Source organism: Puntigrus tetrazona, chromosome 14, assembly GCF_018831695.1.
Source record: "Puntigrus tetrazona isolate hp1 chromosome 14, ASM1883169v1, whole genome shotgun sequence".
Taxonomy (NCBI): domain Eukaryota; kingdom Metazoa; phylum Chordata; class Actinopteri; order Cypriniformes; family Cyprinidae; genus Puntigrus; species Puntigrus tetrazona.
In genome coordinates, this window is record NC_056712.1 from 15,071,470 (window position 1) to 15,090,533 (window position 19,064).

The 19,064-nt window shown below is 35.6% G+C and overlaps 1 protein-coding gene across 3 annotated transcripts in view; it reads right to left on the reverse strand.

Moving 5' to 3' along the window:
* lingo2 (leucine rich repeat and Ig domain containing 2) overlaps positions 1–19,064 on the reverse strand; it is a 201,287-nt gene that overhangs the window by 65,411 nt on the left and 116,812 nt on the right. For 2 of the 3 annotated variants that reach the window (XM_043256500.1, XM_043256499.1), the window contains exon 4: positions 18,700–18,780. The exons of the other annotated variant lie outside the window; for it this stretch is intronic. The gene's annotated coding sequence lies outside the window, so the exon portion shown is untranslated. The remainder of the gene's footprint in view (positions 1–18,699; positions 18,781–19,064) is intronic. 3 annotated transcript variants of the gene reach the window in all.

The window sequence follows — 19,064 nt, forward strand, 5'->3', positions numbered from 1 at the left end:
AGGCCCTATGTTCAAGAAATCCTGGCCTCTTTAGTGCGCATTTAAGCTTCCTACAGCCTTAGAAGCTTTAGAACGACGGGGAAAGAACGGATCGAATTAAAGAATGGGATTCAGAGAAAGACTGATACACAAAAGCTTCATGCTGAAGGTTAAAAAGCATTAAGCAACATTATGGAAAAACATACTGTAGCATCATTTTTCTTTCTTTAAATGATAGATATTCGAAACACTGAAACAACAGCAAATGTTTGTTTATGAGGCCATTTAGTCGGGTCATTACTTTATTGCTGCCTAAGGTCCAAAGGCAAAATCAGGGGAGCATGAAATTTGAAAGTTTTATCTTACTGAAGCGTACAATGCAAATGCCTCAGGTTTAATGGATCACGAACGCTGGTATAGAATCTACATTTGATTCCCGAGGTGATGTATAACACAAATCTAAATCATTAATACTATTAGTATTAGAGATTAGGAGTAGTTTAGTGTGCTTCAGCATTCAAAACCATTAGAAAAAAAGATCATTTCTAGACTCTGGAACCGTGTCACAGAGTCTTTGCACTGCGACAAACCGAATATCAGTACAACACTGGAGATGAAAAGCCAAGCTTTAAATTGGCTATCTATTCAGGCAAAGTCATACTTGCAGCAAAAGGCTGTGAATTATTATAATTTTAAATTATAATTGAGCCGTGCATTGAAAATCAATGAAAATGTTAAATTACCACATTCACAGAGAGATGCATGGGTGCATTTCAACAAGGGATCTGGCCTTGAATATTTTCTCTAAAAGGACAGCTCGCTTTCGAACGTAACAGTGCTGGGGAGAGAGGAATAACAGTAAATTGTGCTGGTGCTTTTCCCGTAACTGGACTGAAAATTGAATGTAATGTAATCACTATTCGTCTATGTACTGTGTACTGCAAATGCTTTTACTGTACACTGAAATATATATATATATTTTTCTTGAATGACTTGCAAGAGACTCATTACTTTCCAAGGTCAGTCTCTTTCACATGTTTAGTACTTCCAAACAACCTTTGGCACAAGAAACAAATCACTTTACTTTTTGAGGACCAAGGATTTATTAAAATTGGATGAATTCCCAATGTATAGGCACTAAGCAGCAGCTTAGTCATGTTTTAACCTCTTAAGTTTATATCAACCTTTCTCTAAAATATAAAACATTGCTTTGTTAAATTCTCACTTATCTCAAGTGGGAGTTGTTTTTGCTTTGGAATTATGCATCTCACCGGACAACATGCACTAGATAGCTGATACTCAGACACGCAATTCTGCTAAAAAAATAAAAATAAATAAAGGCAATTTAAAGAGCTAATAAAATTGCTCTGTTCTTTGCGTGAATATGGTGTTTTTTTTCTCCAGACATTATGTTCCTCAGATGTTTCAGATACCAACTGCAGAGGGCGGTCTGTATGTTGATAATGATGTATGTACACACACACACACACACACCCTTGAGGTATCAGAAGTGGCTGCATCTTCATCTTTCCATCTGGTTGAGTTCCAAGTGGAAACTCGGTGATCTGTGGTCGATCTGTAGTGACAGATGCTGCTCACTACGCTCACACATATGCAAACAAACCTTTATTTCTGAAAATATACATACACACACACACACACACACACACACACATATATATATACACACACATAAAGAAGCAGATACATACACAGTATCCACATTGCTCTCCTCAAGGGTACATGCTGTAGTGCTTTAATTGGAGAAATAGACGCCACTGAAAGCAAGTGTTTACACAACCGATAGAGCAATGCTAACGCTGCAGGCAAAACCCTGACTGCCATCTGAGAGAGCGCCAAGTCACACACAAAACCATTTGAGCACTTTAATGTGGAGAGACTTTGCTTACAAGCTTTTATAATAAATCATTTCAATGAGCTGTAAATTTGACTTTTTTTTCTCAAGTCTAGTATTAAACTCTTCTTAATTTCAGGTTTACATCCTGGTGAGTTTTAAAGAGCCTTTATTACGCAGAACACACACACACACACACACACACACACACACACAAAAGCTATTCCGAGAAACCTCTTTTCCCCCATATAGTACAACGATAAACATACAATGAAAGTCAAAATGTTCGTTTTTGAATTCTTAAGTGGTTTTATTGTTTCAAATCTGCAGTTGACCATCATTGGAGGTTTTCTTCTCGCTCTGCCTCCATGGGCAGACTTTTGAACATCACAATGCACAATTGCGGTGCTGAAGCACGTAGCTACCGCCAACTCCGCTGCTGCCCCCCAGGGCCCGGGAACTTTTTAATCTAATTAAAACAAGCTGAGAGACGAGTTGAAAGATAAGGTCGCCACGGGGAAATGGAGGAAACGTTTTGCCAATGTGGGCTTTTCCTCAGCCTCCATGACAGTAACGAGTTATCAGGCTTTGAGCATGTGGCGGTAGCGTAGGGACAGAGCCACCAACCGACTGACAACTTTGGAGTGCGGGTGGGACTCACTGTCAGCGGTTGAGACACTGTGACTGACAGGGTAATTAATCACACAGTTTGGACAGAGCGAAGCAAAAGAAGGCAACTTTCCATCTTTCAGCAGTAAACCATTTGTTTTTTTATAGTAAAGTAATGGACAGCCAACATTAAAAAAAAAAAAAGATTTGGCGTTACGCAACCATGCTTAATTTTTAAGTCAACTCTCACACTTATTATCAGACTTCATTATCTGGTCCAAATTTAGAGTAACAAGTGTTTTTGATTGCTCAACACTGTTGGACCAGCAAACACTTTTTAAATTGGAAGAAAAAAAAGAATGATAGAAGTAGAATGGGGAAAAAAAAACTGATTAGAGTGTAATCATCTTGCAACAATAGCACAAACATTATAATATGTGGTAATTCTAAAAATAATAATAATTTTATAAAATAAATAAAAAAGACTCTTCATAGTGGAAATGTTTTAAAAGTATCTTTGTAAAAACAAAACAAAATGCGCAGTATTCTGTTGTTGCCATCGTTCAGGTTACACACTGCTTCAATACTGACATATGCCTTCTTGACCTCCCACTAAGAAAAACTGCAACCCGCTCTGACATTTTCCCTCTTTGAAGTATTTTAATGAGGCTTTGTCACTGTTCAGTAAATGTAGCAAGTCATTATTTTATGGCTGCCATTAGTTGTCCTATTAGCTCATTTCATTTCCATTTACCCAGCACTGTTGGAGAAGAGGACCCACATATCCCATCCCTCCAACCGGGGCAGCTTGACTCCTCCGGTTCTCAATGAGGTCATGTCCCCTACTTAAAACCACAGAAAGAAACCATTTCCCTCTGAGCAGTCCAGAATGACAGATCTAGTGAACTAGAGGAACCTTTGTTGATTACTGTGGATCCAGGCAAGGCTTAAATCATTAACTGTGCTCTACTGCATACAGGTAAAATTATAGTTTTATTACATCAAAGTATACATTATAAAAGCTTTAAATAAACAAATAAATAGAAATCCTACATACTGTATACAGCTATAGTTACGTAAAGAACAAAACACAGCTTAAAGGAATAGTTTATCGTTCAAAGAGTTTTTTGCTTCACACGTCATTGATTGATAGATTGGAGTAGTGTGGATAACATGGGGATTATTGTGATGCATTTATCAACTGTTTTTGCTCTTTTATTCTATTCTGTTTCGGCACCCATTCACTGCATGCAGAGGATCCATTGATGAGTATGTGATGCAACGCTTCATTTCTCTAACTCATCTACATCCTGGATGGTCTGAAAAAGAGTAAATATTCAGCAAATTGTCCTTTTTTTTGGTAGAATTACTCCTTTAAGATCTCAGAACATCCCACAAATGAGATCTCATAAATATCTTAACAGTTGATCACACACATCAATGATATTATATTGAAACCACACAGAGATGTAAAATCATTTCTCATAAAATTGTTCCAAGACTAAACTATCTTATACCATCTACAGTTCTATAATCTTATTGGATGTCAACGGTTGTTTTGGTTGTGCCTATTTATATTTCTCTGTGTGAATTTTATCAGAAACATGTGGGACAAAGTTAACTGTGAAATCCATTAATTCTCAAAAAGCAACCTCTGAGCAATAAACAAATCATTTGGTAAACAAGCTCTATCAGAACAAAAGTTCTTTTTTTTTATGTGGATCAGAGAGGGTTGCCGTTCTCATTGTTTTTCAAACACATATGTGTGTTGACACTCTGATACGGTTCGCACACTTCATTTGCATACGCTCATGACTGGATGGAAATGACATCTAGTCACAAATATCTCTGAGGCATGAGACATCACAGACAATTCCGTGACAATGAGAACACTTTGAAAAGAGGCAATAGTATGTTGCAGGAAGGAGAGCTTTATGACCCCGTGCTGTTTTGTTTCGAAAGAGGACGTCAGGAGGCACATCGGTCTATAAAGCTGCCGCCACAGGCCCTCATTAAAGTTTCCTGTGGGGTGGATGCACCCAGTGGGCTTTCATATTTCCCTTTTTTTCTGTTTATGGAGCTGCATAGCTGCTGACAAAGATGAACTCATCTAACTGAAGTCTTATTATATTATGCATACATAGCCACCTATATTTATACATAGTACTGTATAAATATATAATATTCTTAAGCTTTTATATGACAGTCTAGCTCCTCCATTTTTAATATTGAGGGTTTGAAGTGAACACTTTGTGGAAAATCTTTTGAGATTTTTACCATGCAGTGAAGACACTTGACAATGATGAGGACAAAAATGATTTCAACAGATATTCTTAAGATTTTGGAGGCATCAGAGCAAAAATAACTGAGCATAGTAGCTGCTGATAACTTATTTAAAAAGTATGTGGAGCAGCTAGTATTTATTTATTTATCTGTTTATTTAACAGGGACAGTGGAATGCAGAATGACATATATACAGGCTTCTAGCTAATGACTAATTTGCAGTACCGGTCCCTGGTAAGGTTTTAAAATAACAAAACATGTTAAATCTGAAGCGGACTAGGTTATCAAGGGTCAAGGGTCAAGGATTAAGTAATCAATCGCTTTGCTCACCAAGTCAGTATTTGGGATTTTTCCATATCATTATTTTTGGGACTTGTCTGTTTGTTGCTCATATATATTCTTTTCTGTTCCAGAATACTGACATTTTTTGCCTTTTTTCCATTTTTATATTTGCAAATTTATGTGTGTTAGGTTTATGTATATTTATGTATTAATTATAAAAAATAAATAAATAAACACATATTTCTAATAAACACACAAAAATGACACTTTTTTGTTTTTTGGCATTAAACGTTAAAAAATTACTTTGCTCTTTTCTTGGGGTAAAAAGCTTATCAAAATTTCAGATGACATTTTTTTAAATGTATTTTTAGTTTAACCATACTGAAGACCATGGATGAAAAAATTACATTTAAAAAATGTACATGAATGTACATCAACTAAAGTCATTTTTTTTTATTCCAGACTATTTCACGCACCTCCTGCTGCCCCCCCGTCTACTTCAGCCGAACATTTTACAGGAGTTATGTCTCAATCTCTAACAGCACAATACCCCTATTTTCAGTATTTTTTTATAACCTGAGACAGTCTGACAGCTCTAACATTAGAGTCTGACTGCAAAAAGTGCAAACCTCATGTCATATGCATGCCGATGATGCAACGGCCAACTAGCTGACTGTGGATCCTCCCATACAGTACATTTCAACCAAACAGGCTGAAAAAGTTCAGCTAGACTGCAGCTGTCAATATAAAATAACTAAAATACATATGCACAGAAACACATTTGGCTCCCTAACTAGCAGCAATTTTCTATTACTTAGAGGCCAATCAGAAAAGTAAAGAATTAGACGATACAGTATATCTATCTATCTATCTATCTATATATATATATACGTATATATATATATATATATATATATATATATATATATATATATATATATATATATAACATGATTAGTCATCCAAAATAAAATATATAAAATATGAGTACTGTGCATGTTTATTATGTATATATAAATACACGCACACACACACACATACAGTATATATCTTCAAAATATTTACATGTATATGCATTTATATATTTATATTTCATATTATACGTAAATATATTTATTTAATATAGAAACATAACATATTGCTCCTCAATATATTATTATTTATTAGACAGCTCTAACACATACATTGTTAAGAAAGAGGCACAAGAAACACGCTAAAGTAAAAGCCAATAAGGTTCATTTTAGTGAATGTCATTTTATGTCTCTTTAAAAATGCGTCTTTACAATTAAAAAGAGCATATGATTATTTGCACACATGCTTTTGTGTATGGCCTGTCATTTCTGAAATGAATGGTGCTCATAACAGAGGAGTCATAACCAATTCTCCTCCACTTGCCTGTCGGGCAGAGAAATTGCTGATGCTCTAGATTTCCAAGGTAAAGAGAAGATTAAGTGTGGACCGCTGGTGTGTCCTGCTCCATACAAATCTAAGCTGAAGATAAAGTAGTGCTTTGTTCATGTCACATTTAGTTCCTTATGCGAGGGAAAGCCATTTATGGTATATCAGTGCCATGAAGGTTTCAACCTTTGGGATGTTTTCACTTGTCAGAGTGATAGGATTTATATGCAGCCTGTCTCAAGGTTACACATTTGTCTGAAGGCTTCACATCACAATAAATTAAAGCTACCGGCAGCTTTATTGTAGACACCGTAATTATAGCTTAGACCGTCATGGGCAAGAGTCCACCGAAAGTGAATGTCATAGTCTACAAAAAAAAGAAGTAAAAAGTTTAAACTTCAGAAAAATGTTTTGGCTATTCATAGATGCCTAAAATGGCCGAAAAGGCCCGTTTTTTTGTAATAAAGAGACAGAGTGAAAGCAAAAACAAACAGAAGTAAGCCTAAACATTTATAGAAATAAACAGTTGATCTATAATCTCAAATTTTTGGGAGAACAAATGTTGACCCTGCAGGCACTTTCAAGCAGTGAAGTATTGATTTAGTAAGTTTTCAGTGCATGAGAGCCAGACAAATGCAAAATACAGCATGTACTTTTGGTGATGACTATAAATCTACTTGGATAGAGAGAACCGGAGGTCAGATTTGTTGTTCCACACAATTACGTCAAACAAGTACACCCTCACAAAACAACCGAAATATCAGTGTGCTTTAAAACACTAAATGCTCCACTAAGCATGAAGCAAACAGCCATTTAAAATGACATCTTTGACATCAAACTTTGTTCTTTTCCTGGTTTAAAAGGCCCATCATAACAACATGTTCATTAATTATTGCATTTCTTTTTCTTAATCATAATAGAGTTAAACTGAAGAAAGAAAACAGTTAACAGAAATCTGACAAGACTCTTAGATCAACTTTATTTTTTGTCAGCTAAATTTAGATTTCATTTATTAAAAGTACTAATTATAATACAATACTAAAACTAATGATTATAAAATGTCAAAATATTGACTCAATTCTAAGTATTAGCAAAAAAAGAAAAAATATGACTAAAACATCAAAGACATAGAAACTCTTTAGCGACTAATTATAATACAACACGATAAACAAAGAAAAAAAGTGTTGTCAAGCAATTAATAATGATTGCAACAAGTCTTTTTTAAATATAATATGTGTACTGTGTATATTTATTATGTATATATAAATACACATAGTATATATTTTGAAAATATGTATTTCCATATATATATATTTATATTAATTATTTATATATATACATATTTTATAATTTCTTAAATATAAACATGCATTATGCATTTATATATATACATAATAAATATACACAGCATGCACACACACACACACACACACACACACACACACACACACACACAAACATTATGTAAACAAAACTTTTATTCTGTATGCGATTAAACAAAAATGACCGGAATATATGTTTTACAAGAATTTTCTTCTAATGAAACATTTTGTTCAATCCAAAGTTACTTGCTGTTTCTTTTTAATTGTTTGTGAAATTCACAAGCACTTTCTGACTGAAAATTAGTTTCTTCACTTCAGTGTGAATGTATATGCATGGAAAGAAACTCTTCGTCGTCTTCCAGCTTCTTCTAGACACTGCGTCGGCTATTTAATTAGCCAACACGCTGTCAGACGCCGTGTGCAATGGTTTCATGCCACACAGACAAAGCAAATGAAACGCATTCATGTGAGATCCAGTGGCATTAAGGCGTAAGGACAAAACCACAGCCATTTAGGCAATGAATACTTCAGTGGTACATTCACGATTTCCTCCAAGACAAAATAAAACATAAATAAGTCTGACTAAGCTCTAACATCCCCCTTTAAACTCATTTACTACATCGCAGCCTTTCTTTTTCAGGGTACTCTGCATACAACTGCTAACAGTCCGGATGTACTTCTGTGATGAGTTTGTTAGCGGTGCGCATGACTTCTGCCACACTTTTTAGATGCAGCTGGCGGGGCATCCACCCCTGCTGCATTCGATTATTGTAGCCGGGCGATTTAAACACTGACCTTATCTAAACTGACAAATGGGCAATGCTCTCCCTCCTCAATCACACATACCCAGCGTGCTCTAGTTTCTTATTTACAGCCTATTTTCCAAATGCCACATTTGTTTCTGTTTACACCAAGGACTGAGGGCCATCAGCTGTGAAGCATTGTTCAGATGGGCTTCACCCCCGAGTGAGTCGTGGCAGGCGGATATGCCTGTATATTCACGTTTATCTTTGTGGGTCAGATCTGGCGTTCACCAGTTTGTCTTTTATCAAGCTGGCTTAGCGCTATAGAAACGAAGGGGGAAATAGCACACTCTTATAAACAAGAGAGTTGCACTGTCATATTCCTGTCTATATACAGGGTTCCCCAATAATGTACTACACTTATAATTTCTAACAATGTTGTGTTATGATCATTAGCCTGTTCACTGCTTGCATATAGTTTTATAAATATTAATGATTAAAATGTAATTATTTTTGAAATACCTGCAAACACTATTTATTTGTATTGATTAGAAATATAAAACAACTATAAATAATACAATGTATCTCATTAAATAAATAAAGTGAGCATACCTAAATAAATAACTGATTAAAAAAAGATTAATTGAGTCTATTGTATCTAGTTTATTTACTGCTCATATTATAATGGCACACTAATTATTACAACAGAATCATACAGAATTATTAAACACACTTATTAAATAAATAAATAAAGGCACGTTTCAAATGAAAACAGTCAAACAAATTGCTTTTCATATTCCTAGAACTTCCGTACATCTACCATCTAATTCATCCATTCTGTATATCCATCTAAAGACAAAACATCTTTAAATTCAAATACGAAACCCGTGACCTCATGAAAGACCTCTGCACTCTTCTTCCACCTCCTCTCCAGCGCCGCAGGGAGTTCACTTCACCGCAAGCCTCTCAACTACACTATACCGACTTCATGAGGTCAAACCCCAACCCCCCATGGTGCTGAGGTGTGATTTTCTGACCTTAGCATGTGTGTGAGCTTAGCATTAGCATAGTCTCCCTTGAATTCAGGGGTGCTTCTAGGGTCAGTGAATATTTTAGGTTTAGCCTAGACCTCTGAGGATGCATATAGGCACATATTTTTGAAAGATTTAGAAAAGTCATATTTTGGTGTGCACTGATATGTTTCATCCAGTTAACTTTAAAAGCCAGCATTCTTTGATTTTATGTGTGTACAAATAATCTGCTTGCTTAAACTTTTATGTATTTGTCCTTTTGTCAGTCATGTACTGTATATAATATAATTACATAATTGATTTATTTTTTACGCAATTTCATGATTTTGTTCTTTTTTTGTGTGTTTCTACCATTAACATTAATACTTTTACATGAAAAAAAAAATTCAATGTATGTATAGCTTTATAAAATAAATGTACAATAATATTATTAGATGTATAATTTAATTTAATTTAGTAAAGTAGTTTAGCTATCGATCATGCATGGCAACATATTGCCATATTATTTGAAAACTAACTGAGAAACTGAAAAAAAAAAAAATGTGGGACTTGAAAGCCCACTACTACTGCCTGCTATGGTTTATTCTCTGGATGAGTGAGTAAAATATGACCTCAAAGTTTCCTTCTCCATTCTACAATCTCAAGCATTTCATCACACACTGTAAAATTCTATGAAATATGTATTTATCTGCCTTTTCGTCCTCCTTCTGTTCAGTCAGTCAGCATCTCAGAGTCACACCCAGTGATCCTGCCTGTTTTGCAGGGACTTAAAGTTGGTCTCATGGTGGGCCGCGCATGCTACAGAGTATCCCGTCATGTTTGAAGTGGCTGACTGTGCGCTAAAAGGGTGAGACTGAAAGAAACTGAAAGATTCTCTCCCGCTGTGACTCAAGCTGCCACCAGAGAGCTTTGGATCTGCATTTTCCCATGTGAAGAGGTATAAGCCACCTGTGCTACTACTTAGCTTCTTATTGTCTGCACAACTGGGAGATTTTCCGGATCTAAGTGTGCATTACCCTTCCGACCCGGATAACTTGACTCGTAAGCCCTCATACACATGCATGCGGTCAGCTGACAATTACACAACATTTCCATGCAGTACACGTGTGTCTATGTGTGTGGCGACTTACGCATTCGGTGCTTTTATTCACCCGTTTGGAGGGTGCAAATGCTTTCATGCATTTAAAATAATGCTAAAGGTCATTCATTCATTCACTTAAAATATTGCAGCCATAGCAGTACAAGATAATGGGCATTTTAAAATATGTTAGATACATATACAAAAGAGTTCTCCCTGCAGTCCACTGGAGAAACATTTATATTAAATTTACACTATAACATAACATATAATATAATATATAATATAATATAATCATTAACAAGGAATTAACAAGGAATAACATTCAAGTTTTTGCAATTATCTGTAAAATTTACTAGCAATACAATACAATATAATAATATATTATCTAATAAAAATAACACAAAATATTATTGTCATTTTAAACAAAGAGAATATTAAAATGTAATATAAATGTGTTATTATATATCAATTCCACTTTTAAAATATGACATATGGATTTATAACATAAATAAGTATTTGTTTATATAGTGTGTGTGTGTGTGTGTGTGTGTGTGTGTGTGTGTGTGTGTGTGTGTGTGTGTGTGTGTTGTGTTTATATTGACGTATTCATAGAAACACAAACAGAACAAACACTGCAGAAATAAAACATCATCCAAGTCTTATGTCCTGTAAATAGTTTTGGACACAATACATTTTAAAAGCATGTTTGTCTGTGCTGATAATGCATTACACAAGCACTGTATAAAAATGACCTAGTTACATCCAACACAATGCTGTCTCTTCTTCCTACACACACAGCGCAGACATGCACACATGCACCACTGCATCAATAAATCATAAACAAGAAATAAATTAAACATTAATTCCAAGCTTGTGGAGAGCCGCTCACAGTTGGCCAACAGGAGCCTCTCTTGCTGTAGCTCCTATCTGGCACAGCTTAATTAGGATCCTCATATTTCCAGTGAACAAACAAAAGAAGAGGAAAAGAAGCATAAGAAAAGCAGCAGGAGAACAGGACACTCTAAGTAGGTTAGAGCTCCCCTCTTGGGTCAAACTACCACAGCTTACAGTTCTAATAGCATAGCAGTGAGGGGGGAAATGAAAGGAGGACAGAAATATTTTAACAGCCCCTGCTAACTCTTCTGAAAACCAGAAATCTGTAACCCTAAAGGCAGAAATACATCATAAACTGAACACTGTAGAGTGAATTCACTGAACGTGGGACGTTTGTGCCTTTTTATTGATCAGGCATAAGTTAACGATCAAACGATTTGGTGACATTGTTAGAGCCAAATAGATCATTTCTTTAGCAAATCGTGCACTTCAAGTGGATGCATATAGGCACATATTTTTGAAAGATTCAGAAAAGACATTGTTCGAGCTAAATTAATCATCTCTTTAGCAAATCATGCACTTAATACGATAAAGAAAGCGCACTGCGGATCTTTAGTATTCATCTTTAGTACATTCCAATATCCGGTCTGGCTGGAGTAGCTTGTTCTTTAAATGTCATCTCCAGTCTAATAGCTCAAGAAATCATATTCAAAAACCATGCAAATTAAACTGCAAAGTTTTAAAAATGAATGTGGCACCCAGCAAAGTTTAAGATGGCTTTGTTGCAACGTTTCATTAATCTAATCTGCCTCAGATAGTTTTCACTCACTGCATGCAGTACCAGCAATTCTCTCTTGGTCTTTTAAATGGCTCTGGATATTGATCCATGAGACAAATCCACTGTTACTAAGTGCAAATTTGCTTTTTCTTTCAACGCGCACATAAGAGATACTGGATACAAGATCAGTAAATCACTTAAAAACAACTGTTTATTGAGTAAACATTTCATTTTCATGTGATCACATTTTATTAAACTAAGTTTTTTTTTCAGTGATTTATTATCAATCTGGATAAGCTTCCTATTATCCAAAAAATGTACAAAATAAACCGATTCATAAAAAAAACCCCAACAACAATGCGTTAACACCATTGTTCATTTGTAACAACAGTAGCTGTGGCTGTAGAAACATAATCAAAATGCAATTAGCAAATTAATTTCCACAGCTCAGTAAAAACTGATGTCTCGCATCACAAACAAATGAAGCAAAATGCCAAATCCAATGTCAAGCGTTTCAGACTGGACAAAGAATTAGAGCAAACCTCGTCTGTTTAGTCATATGTCCTCCTTTAATAGCAATTAAGCGTGGACAACAACACGGCAAACAAAACAAGTGGCCGTCGCACACCAATACAGCTCACATTTCTTTTAATTAAAAGTGTGCAAGATCGTGGCTGACATTTTGGCTGTCCCCTGTGAGTGAGTCTTTGGCTGAACAAGACTCATCTGGTCTAATTAAATTGCAACAGAAGCCTCACACTGACTGGGCTGTTGACTGGTGCTGAGACATGTGGGTGACGCGCTGCGGTTTTACAACAGCGGCACTAGATACTATACTCCTCCTAACATCCACAGAGCTCTTGAATCTATTCCAAAAATTCTCGCTCCATTTTCACCCCCGCATATGCACTAACAACTTAATAATAACCTTCGCATGTTCATTCAAACGAAATCTCCCCATTCCCTCTGGCAGGCTCATAAGGGAAAAAGTTGTTATAGCAACTTTTATTCAGCATCACCTAAACATCTGCTGATATTCGTCATCAAAGTCTTGGCAATCTTCGGATTATCATATGAATGAATGAAGGGTACACACACACATACACGCCAATGAAGGTTGCGCACACACACAGATACATACATACATGGATGAAGGGATGCAGTTGTTCTTCATTCATACATACATGCAGACACGTAAAATAAAAATAAAGACTTATACATGTGTCTGTATTTCTATACGCGTAATAAATTATGTATAAATAATAAATGCTTTTTATACATAATAAATATACACAGCACACACACATATATTATGTAAACAAAAACCTCTATTCTGGATGTGATTAATTGCAATTGATCGTTTGTCAGCACTAATATATACACTACATACATACATACTCACTCACAGACTTGCTTACTTATTGTCGGTCAGTCGTTCTCTTCCTGCGGTGCTTTCTTGCCAGAATATGACTCATTTTACCTTTATACTGGCTTAGCACTGCTTCCGTTTATGGATGTGTTTAAGCAACAGATCTTGCCTGTGAGCTGTGTTTGACACAATTATATCTCCTCATTTTCAATAATTATGGCTTACATGCCTTTGAATTACCAGAGAATTATTAAGGAAGATTTAGTATGGCATATCGAGGTCTTCTATTGCTACCATTCAAATTTTACTCAGCTGATGTCACCAGGAGTCTACTTTTGTCTTTTTCCCCATCACAAATGAGATCACAAAAGGGGTCTATCTTAAACTAGATGAGTTAAAAATCTTACAGACGCATTTGGAGGATTTCATCACCTCCCTCCAAACCACATCAATGTTTTGACAGGCATTTCAAAAATTGCCCAGACTGAGAGAATGATGAGCAGATTGTCAAGTAAACCAATTCTTTGGGAATTTGCAAAAACATTCTTGCTTTTTCCACGTTCAATATGTTGAAAAAAATGTTTTACGGAAAATCTGCTCAGAACTGAATATGCCTGAAGTCACTTTTTTAAATAAACCATGATGTCTGTCTAAATGTTAGCCTAATTGTTTAGATGTGCAGGCACATCATTAGTCAAAGTAAAACATTTCTTCTTCATTGCACGCGTGCTAAGTACTTAAAAATTATACTGGGAACAAATTTTTACTGTTGAATTGCAAGGAAAGTCATTATGCCCTCGCTGTGAAACAAAAGTGGATTTCTAATCTCTTCCTATTCCAGAGCAGCTGAATATTTCAGTAATTTTGTATGCAGAGGTGAAGAGGGCGTTTTTGCATTTCATTGAGGTCATGTGACATTTAGCACGAGCCCTTCTTTGATCTTCAAGAGGAAGACAAGAGTGCAAGATGTAAAACTAAGTGTGATACACTCCAAGGAAAATATTGATTTGAAATCCAAGTCGCACCACTGCCAAAGGGAACAACGCATATCTGGGGCTCATTATTTCCTGTTCAAAGAATGAGACTTTGCTCCGATCAGGCACACATTGTTTTACCTCAGTGTATTTAATTGCCATTTGTAACTGGCTCTGTCTCCCTCTGCTCTGTGAATTAGACAGTAACTAAGGCTGAAATGTGTTAACTGTGACAAATAGCTGTGGTATTTAAAGTTGCATCTCTGTTGTTTGCTTATGCTAATGATATGAAGGTGGACACAAATATACCCACTCAGACATATCTATATTCCCTCTCTGAATCAGCAGCTTTATGACTTAGTGTATAAATATAACCTGTAGTAAACAAGACACATACTGCAGCACAACGTAACGTAGAATTCATTCTTATTAGATGCAATGATTGGCTACGACGCAGCAGATTTCTCACATTTTCTGTACTGGATTTTTGGACTCGAAAACATTTTACATAAAACATTAAGCAGTGCAACTGTTTTCAATATTGATGATAATAAGAAATGCTTTTGAGCGTCAAAACAGCATAATAACATGATTTGAGAAAGGATCACGTGAGACTGAACACTGGAGTAATGGCTGCTGAAAATATAGGTTATTTCATTAAAAATAAATATTAAAAAATAAAACAGAAAACAGTACAACATTGTAATAATATCATGATTGATTGTTTTTATCCTGTTTCTGCTTTTATAATTCTACTAAATAAATGCCATTTTAAAACATTACCTATATATATACATATACACATACACATGAAGTGAAACGGAAGAACAAAAAGAAAGAAAGAAAGATAAAGGCATTTGGTCAATGTTCTTTCAGAAGTGCCTATGATGCAACCTACTGTAACTCCAGCTGCAAGATGAGACTGTAGATTGTGAATAGGAGAGTGCTGCTTTTTATCAGCACAGTGAATATGACACACAGTAACAAATATTCCATACAGAACTCAATATGTCCCTAAACAGACACATTAAATATTGCATCAGAAAAAGCAGGCAGAAGTGCACACCATTGTAGGAAACAGGGCCATAAACCTGCAGGATGTACAGGCAAGAAGAAGAGGTTATCTGCAAGGTGAAGAACAGCGGAACTGAAGAGGCTGAGGGAAATAAATTTTTAATAGATTTTACTGGTGTATGTTCGCATGTGTATGTGTCGTACATGTGTGTATGTGTACTTTTTTTTTTTTTTACCCCAGACAAACAGAGAACCACTACACACTGATTTGTATAAGCTCTGCTGTTTGACCTCTACTGTACCGCCGCTGATAAATTCACGTCTGACCGCTGCACATGTCCTTTCATGACCCCACCGATTACGACACAATAAAAGAAACCAACACAAACAAGAAACTTACTATGAATCTAACTCATCAAAAAACATAGCATGGATGTGGAACCAAACAATGTGAATCACAGCTATGCATTTTTACCCTGCAGGCCGTGGTTGAACAGTTTTGAGCAATAAGTGAAAGTGAACGCTAACCAGAAAGCGCTCGAAACACAGGGGATTCATAGTGACACAAAGACAAAGAAAAGTGGTATATAGCATCATGCTGTCGAGAAATGACCACATTTTCAACCCTTGTTTTCTTAAATCCAAAGAGATTAACAATTCACTTTGGAAGTTCATTCAGCGTTCAGGAATCTTACGAGACTATTGCCGATTTTCATGGAAGGATCAACACCAAGGACACAGGAGCCACAAGAGACATGAGAGACCACTTAAGAAAAAGGTTCTCCTGAGTGCTACTTGCCCTGATTTCAAACTAAACTCAGGAAACGCTCATTTGCTATACACAAACTTGTCATGTAGCATCATTTTCATTACAACCATGTAATGTAACTCACTCTCGAGCCTTCTAGCAACAATTACAGTAATCAAGACCATCTTGCGACCCCCCCATTCATCCTTACATTAATCAATGCAAGTTATCATGTGAATATCGAAATCACGTTCTGCCACATTTACTACACAGACATGTACCCACCTGGTCTCATGGCATAAATGCACTTTTTAGTGAGCCATGAAATACGTACCAATAACTACATCAGTGCAGTTTCCAAAAGAAATGAACACTGGAGAAAGTAAAACTCTGACACCAGAGTTTCGATTAATAAAGCGTTATTTTCACAGAATTACTTAATTGAATATCATGTTATGGTTAAAAAAAAATATGAATATGTTGAGAGATTTAAAAACTGGTGCTTTTGAATGTTAGCATCAGACATATCCAGCTTCATATCTATGGGTTTTCAAAGATGGCAGGTTTACTTGTTAGCTCACGCTATACGGTGTTGGACGATGGAAAGCTCCAGTTTGATAAAATAGTTCAAATCTACATAAAAGGAAATTGAAATGGCACAGTTGCATCAACAAATTACTTTTGAAATCAGTTTTGTATTTGTTAACACTATTGGGTAGGTTTAGGATTGGATTTGGTGTAGAGCATATTTCCAGCATGATAGAGTATTAACTTTTAGTGACAGTCCCTGGATATTTGAATTCTGAACCGTTGCAAGCAACATAATAAAAACACAGCAATACTTCTGTCAATGTAATAAAAATGTGCCAGGGTCATGTATTGAACCTTTGTTTTAGCACCACATTTCTCTTTGAAACTGAGGCAAAACGTGCAGTAGGGTACATAAAACATATTTTTTATGACACATTTTTTATATACAAGGTTCACCTCTACAGTTAAAATACGTCTGCAAGTTTTTTCATAAACATGCTGCTAAAGTTCGTTGATTGTTAATTACGCTGAAACTTTTACACAACAACACCTGTCTAAAAATGAAGGACAACTTATTTGTAACTTATTTGTTAGAGCTGTATACTGTTGATGAGTCTCAACGTCTGCATGTTTTGTGACATATGGCTATGTTGATGTGTTTATACAACATCAGCCTTGATGTTGTTTTTATAATTTCTAGATAAAAAAAATTCAATGACACCTGCCAAAGCAATTCAACCATTGTCTCACTATTATCTGTGCATGAATAAATGTTTCAGGTATTTAGAACTTAATTGAGAAAGCCTTTAAAATTCAGTTTTGCTTAAATAATATATAAGTGTGCAATATGTATATTTATTATTTATATATAAATACAAACATATAGAGTATACATTTATTTTTTTTACACGCATATATTAATATTCATATAACATTATATTATATTAACGTAACATACATAACGTATTAAACTTTAACTAAAATATAACTTATTTTTCAGAAATATATGCATGCAGGTGTATTAACATATACATAAATATACACATTGCACACAAAAACGTTTATTTTGGATGCAATTAATCTCGATTAATCATTTGACAGCACAAATTTGAATATATAAAGAACGTAAGATTAAAGTGTTTCGAAAAGCATTCTAATCGGATATATTCAAATATGTTTAATAAATTACCTTTTGCAGAATGCATGAATTTCTTTGAACTGCAGTTGAATAAACTGAATTGCAATTCAATAAATTCCTCTTCCTGCCTCTCCGGTTGATCTTTCTGTGAGGTGTGGCCAATTCAGTTCAAAGTCCCAGTTACGAACTGAAAGGGAGCCGATTCTTAAGTTTTGAATTTTCCAAAGCTCTGGCTGTATGACAGTCAATAACTTTGTTCCTAGAACCCGTCCATTATTGCTGCACCTTGCCGAACCCATTACCGAGACCTAATGCATCTTGAGGGACTCGAGCCCTCCTACAGATGGCAAGCGCTTTGATGCATGATTCCGTACTTCCACTGTACCAGGATTATTACGCCGCTGCTCAATCAACCCCCTGCTTTCCACGACTTTTAGTAAAATAAATCTATATCAACTCTGTGTCATACAGTAATGAGTATGCATACGTCTGTATATTTATGCATGTGTGTGAAGGGGTTAGACGGTGAATATACGTCTTTGAACAGCCGTCTGCGGAGACCTTAAAAGCTCACTGAAATGGAAATGTGGTTAAATATAGATTGATTAGTTTGTTTGTTCTTGAGGATTGATGTTTTTAGAATACATTTTGCATATTTATCCCATTTATCTGAACTAAACAATATGGCGCACCACCATAAAATATCAGGAAATAACAGGCAGGTGCTCACCACATGGAGAAGAGATCTTCCCCTTGGCCATGTTTTTTTGTTGTACTAAAGAGCCGTCTGGTTAGGGTTTGTTTCTTGAATCTGCAAGAAAGCACAAAATAAACGATTTGAATAAAGACGGAAAAAACAAGGTGTAATTAGGAAGCAGACAAAACAAACATACAATCAATAGTCTTGAGAAGCTCTGAACCACGGAACACCCTTATAGATGTGAAAACCGACACAGTATGTTATTACTGCGAATGCTGTCTGCAAGCTCTGTGTTTCACGGCTTTACCCGTAATCTCAAGGGCTTGGGTTTCATATGCGCTTCCAGCAAAGTCTGGGCCAAGCCACAATGAAACTTTTGCACAATCAATATCATG